The sequence below is a fragment of the Medicago sativa genome, chromosome 6 (assembly GCF_051527215.1).
Source record: "Medicago sativa cultivar Bolivia chromosome 6, Bolivia_mono, whole genome shotgun sequence".
Classification (NCBI taxonomy): domain Eukaryota; kingdom Viridiplantae; phylum Streptophyta; class Magnoliopsida; order Fabales; family Fabaceae; genus Medicago; species Medicago sativa.
This window is the reverse complement of record NC_140754.1, coordinates 93,021,167-93,028,615: the sequence shown is the minus strand read 5'-3', so window position 1 is coordinate 93,028,615 and position 7,449 is coordinate 93,021,167. Positions and strand designations below refer to the sequence as shown.

Genomic DNA, 7,449 nt, shown 5'->3' with positions numbered 1-7,449 from the left:
TCATGTTAACAAAACCATGCTCTATGTTAGGCATGACAATGGGGCGGGGGTAGGGACAAATTTTACCTTCCTCGTCCCATTCCCCGACTCCTATATACTTACATCTTACCCTATCCATGCCCAACGAGAATGAGAAATTGAATCTCATCCTCCCCGACGAGTTTCGGTATCCCCGCCCCATCCCATAGCAACGAATCATTTTTTAATAAATAAAAAATAAAAAATTTACAATCTCAAAGGAAATGTTGTAATGCATTATCCATCAATATGCTCACTTTAACATTTTATTGACCGCATAATTTGGTTGCTACTTAATCTCAATGGATAATAAAGTAGTTTTCCACATTCGGGACATATTAGGGTATGGGTTTCGAGTGGGTATAAATATCCTTGTTACTCATCTCATACCGGTGTTTTGAAATCGAAAAAACTCAAACTCATTCCGGGGTTAAGTCCTTGGTTGATTTCATCAAGTTGATCCTACAATAAGGGATCTTGTAATTACTACAAACAACATGGTCATATATATCATATATGACTGTACCACATGTCCTCCACAACCAACAAATCGTATGGTGCAAGCATTTCACGCTGATGTGCGGTTTCTTAGAATTCACGTTAATTTAGTATTAATTCAACAAGTAGGATACGAAATGACATGTTTTATTTTGATTATTTAGTGTATGGCTATCCAATTAGATAAGAAATAGTCTCTCATCTCTATAAAACAGGAGCATCGTCGTAAAGAGAGATAAAAGCTGTCAACCCTAACTCCTGTCAAGCCTTCTCTCAATATCAAATTAATCTTCCATATACATATTTACAAGTATTTCAAGAATACACTATGTTATAATTTGTATATATGAAATTTGGGATTTCAGGTATATACGAAAAACTTAACAAGTACAAGAAGCAGAAGAATTTACAGCAATGTAAACATGAGCTACAACCAAATGCTAGCTTAATTAAAACACAGAGCAACAGAGAAAGTTTATCATTGAATTAAAGTCACCTTATGAATTACCGTAAGCTCATGAGACAACTTTCTCACGAGCTTTTCGTAATTCATATGGAGAACTTCGTCTTCTGCGATGTGAAGTGCTTCCATTGCCAACACAAGACTCTCTCAGAAATTGCTCTTCCTTAATAGCTTTCTGGTTCTTGTGATAGTTGAAGACTGCAACAAGTTTCTTTTACAGCCAATGCATTCTTCTATGCAATCAGAGCCTTCTTCACATGTGTTATATTCTGCACAAACAAACAAAAAAAGAAGATAATGTTAGATATACACTAGAAGCTTCTCTCAAATTAATATGATAAAATTAAAGGAATAAGCTTAAAAAAATCAGAATTGAAAGGGTGAAAAGTACAATTTTCTTAGTGAAAAGATAAAAGAAAGATAGTGGAGAAGGGTATTGAGAGAGATAGTAATGAGAGAGATAGTGGAGAAGGGTATTGAGTAGAGAAGATGATCATTAGCTAATTAGATCCATATAAAGTGAAGATATGTGTTGAGAGACGAAAAAAATTGAATTTTTAAAATAAATAAAAATAATAATATAGATCTGAGAAATATATGTTCATATATCAATTAGTGTAAAATTCATTGGTCTAACATATATGATCCATAATAAGGAAAAATGAAGATATGTTTATTGGTATATATGATATTAAAAAAAATGTAAATCAACTTGAGGGTTTGGTATTGATGATATACCTTTGGTATTTCGTCGATTTGATTTTTGAGAGTGATGATTATTTTCACAAGAGCATCTTCATCGTCATCTTCACATTCATCTATTGTTATCAAACCTAGATCGGATCGGTTAGTTAGACCAATTAGATCAAACATTGAGAACATATTCACGCTATTTAAGTTGATCAAACTACTCGATCTCAAATTCTAGACTAGTGTTGACTTCATCAAATTGAAGTTGGATGAATCACATAAGAAATCATAAATGTATTCAAAGAGACGGTGAAGTTTTACAAAAATTATTTGTAGACAAAAATACACGGGACATCGAAAGAAAAAAAAATGATATTTTGAAGATATAAAAAAACAAAGAAATAGAGAAGACGAGGAGAGGAGAAACAAAAAAAAAAGCACAATGGAGAAGTATAAGATGGAATGAGGAGGCGTCGACCTTTACATAGAACAAGTAACGAGAAAGGAGATGTGGATTTAGGGTTAAGACATGGGCTTGGGCCTAGGTAAGTTTCATGCAATAGGTAGACACAAGCGAAAATTGCTCTTTAGGCTTCTCTTTTTCTCCCAGCAACCCAAAAATACCAAAATAATTATGTCAATTCAACAACTCTGCAGTAGGCCACACCATACATCCTTGGTAGACGATCAACTTTAAACTACACACATACAACCTAACATATTCACTGAATATGTACATATATAATGCTTATTCTATAAGCGTAGCAAATAACTTCATTGGTTTTTCAAAGTATTTATTCTTATATTGTCCAAAAGATGTAGCCAAATTCAACCATTGGTATTGTCCAAAACTCATAAAAAAGTTGTTGTATACAAATATAAAATAGTCTGTATAAATAAAAGATGTTAATTTATTTATCAAACTGAGTTAGTATTAATGATAAAGATGAATTTAAGTACAGATCATGAAGCTTAAACTGTGTGCTAATATACATCTAAGCATTGAGAACTACTTGTTAATCATAAACACTTGTGGATTCAAAAAGTCTCCCAATTACATCCCAACCTTTAAAGAAAATTATTCTATTGAAATTCCTCCTAAACTTCTTCTTTAATCATCACCAATGTTAATCATCATCATCGTTGTTGCCATCGTCTTCGTCGTCGTCATTGTTACCATTCTTTTCCACCATCTTTCCAAACAACAACAACAGATTGTAGTTCGGATTCTCCTTCTTGAACCTATGTCTTAACTCAGACATGAAAACAAAACAAAAAAGAACTCGATATGCATATTAGTATATAATAAAAAAGAATGTAAATCAAGGTGTAGATATAATAATGATATATCTTTGCTACTTCACCGATTTGATAAATTTGAGATATATGATTGTTTTTATACGATCATCTTCACATTCACTCAATGCTACAAAACATAGACTAGATCTGTTGGTCAAACCAATTGAATCATAAATTGAACACATATTCTAGCTATTTATGCGGATCAAGCTATCATATCAAGATTTTATTAGATAAGAGTTGACGTCGGCGAATTGAAACTAGATTGAATCGGCGCAATTAAACTTGTTGGAGGAATCACATAACACTAATCATGATGGACTCAAAGAGGTAGAGAAATTTTACAAAGATGGTTAGTAAACTGAGATCCCCAAGAACATTGGAAAGGAAAAAAAATTAAGGAGATATATGAAAGAAAAAAAATTAAAAACACAAGAAGAAATAAAGAAGAAGCACAATAAAGAAGTATAAATCAAAATGAGGAAAAAACAATGAGGCGACATTTTCAATAGAGCTTTCAGGTTAGGGCATGGGCTGGGCCTAGGTAAGTTAGATACAATAGTAGACACAAGCCCAAACCACAAGTCGCCTTCAACGCATAGGTACAAATAAGAATAGTTAATAAAATATTATTGTAGTTCAATAAGTTATCTATTTTTTCAACAATTTACTTTAGAGTTATAATATACAAAAAATTATTACAAAATGTTTTTTGTTGTGAACTAAGTATCTTCTACGTGCAATCGCTAAGACTGATCATTCTACCTAAATAGGATCGAAATATGGATGGCAAAACTTTCCTTCAAAAGAAAAGTGTGGTAATGATTTTTAGGTTTAAAACGTTTTTGGAAATTTATGCAAAAGGATATGGAAGGAAATGATTTACTTTAAAACTAATACCATATGATTTATGCTATAAAATGAAAAAAATATTTATTTACTAATCTGAGTGTCAAAAATATTGGTTACAAAAGATTGTAAGGTAAACCCGTTTGGATTGGTTAGGTGGTGTTCATTTTGGACTTTAGAGTGTGTTCCTCTTCAAGATTTTGCGTTTGATTATCTACGATACCAATTTAGATGGGTTAATTTAGTTTTGTCAAAAAAAATAGTTCTTAAAAAGGGATTATAAGGTAAAATCAATGCACATATGTATTTAACTAATGTCTTTTAAAGATATAAAGAAATATCAAATTTATCCTAAAGAAACAAGAATTATGAAATTACACCGACTAAAGCAAGTTCATCCTTAAAGGATTTATTAAAGTTTTTGAAAAAAGATTGAATATTTCTCTAAAACATGAAAAATGTCAAAACATTGTTTTCACAGTGTATTTTTATAAATGTATTCCCTCCAAACTCAATGATTTTCCTATCTTGGAAAGGAACTCACTTCTCTCTTCTCTCATAACCAAACTTCCTCACAACCTTCCATCATCACCGGCATATAGCACCTACTTTATCTCTTCGAGCCATAGGAATCGGCTACTTGTTCTAGTCGCGGTATTCGTAACGACACCTTTCTCCCTTGCGTTCGTGATTGCATTTTTTTCCCTCGTGATATGACACCACTTGGGCTTCACTAATTCTGTTTTTTTCTCTTCTATCAATGCGCATGATTGGCTTAGAGAGGGTACTAAGGGGCCTCGAGCAATCACTTTTTCGGTAAGAGTTTGGTGGTCTTGGCATCATCGAGAATCTCATGTGTTTGGGTGCCAAAACTTGGTCGCTTCAACACCATGCTTGTAACATAAATAATACGATAGAGGTCATAACAAGTTGCTTTCCTTCTATTGCTTCTAGTGCTACGCTAACAGCTACATCAAATGGAACAACAATAACTACTCTTGTGCTATCCTAAATGTCGATGGAGGTTGTCATGGTACTCCTACTATAATTGGTTTTGGATGGATTTTACGCAATAATTCTAGTTTCTTTCTAGCCGGTTTTCGGGGTATATTCCGAGTACATATGATATCTTGCTTCTTGAGCTTTACGCTTTATATCATGGTCAAGAATTTGGGTTATGTGGATCTAGCTTGCTAGTTTGATTCTCTTGTTTGCATTAATTTGATTAATGCCCCATTGAGAGGTACCATGTCTATGCGGTCCTTATCATAGTTTTAAAACTCGGCTCGGCCATTGACTCGGCTAAGTGCTGAGTCGATGGGTCAATGGTCGAACCATTGAGTCATTGGTTGAAAGCATGACTGAATCGGATTAACTCGGATGACTCGGTTAGATGACTCGGTCTTGAGATTAAATTTACATAGATATTTAAGCGGATTAAATCGGATAGAATTGGTGACTATCACTTTAAAAACTATAAAACCTACCAAAAACTCATCAAAATTAACCATAATATGTGTGTTTTATACCCACACAAAATCATACCATATTTAAATAAATATTAAACAATTATTTCAATTTTAATACATATATTTAGTAAGAAACAATTTTATTAAAAAAATGTATTTTAATTATATATATACTAATAAATTAGAAACATTAATGATATATTATAATTTAAAATAAATGTTAGATTAACTTTTTTTATAAGAGTTAAATTAACAAATTGAATCATGTGAACAATGACCTAATGGTTGTGTTGTTTGCCATGGGGGAATGTTTTCACATTAGAAAATAAAATTGAATAAATTACAACTTTTTTAACTAAAATAAATGAACAACTTGAAGCATATAATTTAATCAAAAAAGAATTGAAGCATATGTTGTATTTTTTTTAAGGAGAATTGAAGCAAACATGAACAGGTGTACCCATTTTCAAGAAAATAATAATAGTTTCGAGCATTGTTTACGCACTAGAATGTTTTATATATAAATGATAAAAAGCAATCACAAAACAGCATGTTGGTGTGTTGGTTAAAGCTTGTTCCTTGCCTTATGGTTGCGTGTTCGAATCCCTCCTCGGGCCATTTTTCAGATTTTTTTAAAATTAAGTGGAAGCGCGGTCAAAGCAAAGCATTGACTTGGCCGGTTTGCAAAAACCGCCGGTTCACCGGTTTGGCCGATTCCGGCCGGTTTTCACCGGTTCGACAACATAACCGATCCGTTGAGCAACTCGAACCGGTTACCCCACCGGTTCCGGAGTTGGACCGGTCCGACCGGCCGGTCCGGTTTTTAAAAACTATGGTCCTTATTCAAGACATAAAAGATTTGCTCCTTCAAACTAATATTACGGTTTCTCATACGCTTAGAGAGGGGAACCAAAGTGCAGAATTTCATGGCGAAACTTGAAGCTTCTTCGATGTTGGCCTCCTTCTTCGTGAGGCCCCCTACTAGTCTCATCACCCTTCTCGAAGCGATGTCGCCGGTGCTTTCTTCCTTCGGAAGTAGTTAGCTTGTTTTTTTTTGTTTTTTGTTCTTTCTATTTATCTTTGTAACCAACAAAATATTTAGAATTTGAAGAATGAACTTGAAAAATTATGATAATTTGTCAATTTGTTTTAACATTTTTTAGGTATCATATTTTTTTAGAGATTGGATTATTCGGCTCGGCCGATTTAATACGTACACGGTTTTATTATAGAGGCGAACTATATGATTGATTCATTGGATTCTATCTAGTTTAGTCATGTGGTTCAACCAATGATTATGTGGTTCGACAAATGAACCATTGAACCCTTACCTTACGGGAACAATATGTTCAGTCAGATTATTAAAACACTATATGGAAGGATCTCCATTGTGTCACCATGAACAATAAAAATACGGACCACAAAAAATAATGCACTATTAGTACGATCAAACACAAAAACAATGTCTGTTAGTAAAATGTTGCTTAACAAACAATATCATCTTTATACAAGCTTTGGACTTTATACATTTCAACCTGCATGCTAGCCTTCTATCATTTCAAGTTTCAACCACTAATATCATCTTTATACAAGCTTTGTATTTTCATCATCAACAAAAAACGGGAAACGAGTTGTTTTATCTTGGTTTTCGGGTGTCAAACATTGATTACGTTTGAACCTTTTAAACCGGTGATATCTTATTTTTTCTTGGGAAGGGAAAAAGTAAGCAAAACCCTTGAGAATCGAGGTCCGGGAGTTGTTTTCGCTACGGGAAGGTGTTAGGCACCCATAACGACTATAGTAACCTATAGGAACCGTCTTTAATTTCTACGCGCGCGCTTTATTTTTAAATGCTATTTTGAAAGAAAATATTAAGCCTAAGAGTTTCTAAGTGAAGAATTGGAGGGAGAAGAATGTTTTTGGATTTTTTATTTTATTTGAATTGAAGGAATTTTGTTCCTTGCCTACGTACCCGATTAAGGGATCAAATCCACCGTAGTTCTCTCTCAAAAATGTTTTTTGTTTTTGTTGGTTGATTTTAAGTTTGAAAATGGATTTTGAAGAATAGAAAGAGGCCTCAAGGGCATGAGATTGGAAAATTGTGAGGTTGGATTAGTCATTTGCAAAAACAAGTCAAAGTATGATTATTTTCATTGGATTTTT

At 33.2% G+C, this 7,449-nt stretch overlaps 1 long non-coding RNA gene across 1 annotated transcript; it reads right to left on the bottom strand.

Annotated features, from left to right (window-relative positions):
• Positions 1-768: 768 nt before the first annotated feature.
• LOC146918301 (uncharacterized) lies at positions 769-1,990 on the bottom strand. The gene is made up of 2 exons (XR_015014280.1): positions 1,718-1,990; positions 769-1,248 (listed from the first exon to the last, which is right to left on the bottom strand). It is a non-coding gene; the product is annotated as an uncharacterized LOC146918301 (long non-coding RNA).
• Between the last annotated feature and the right edge of the window lie 5,459 nt (positions 1,991-7,449).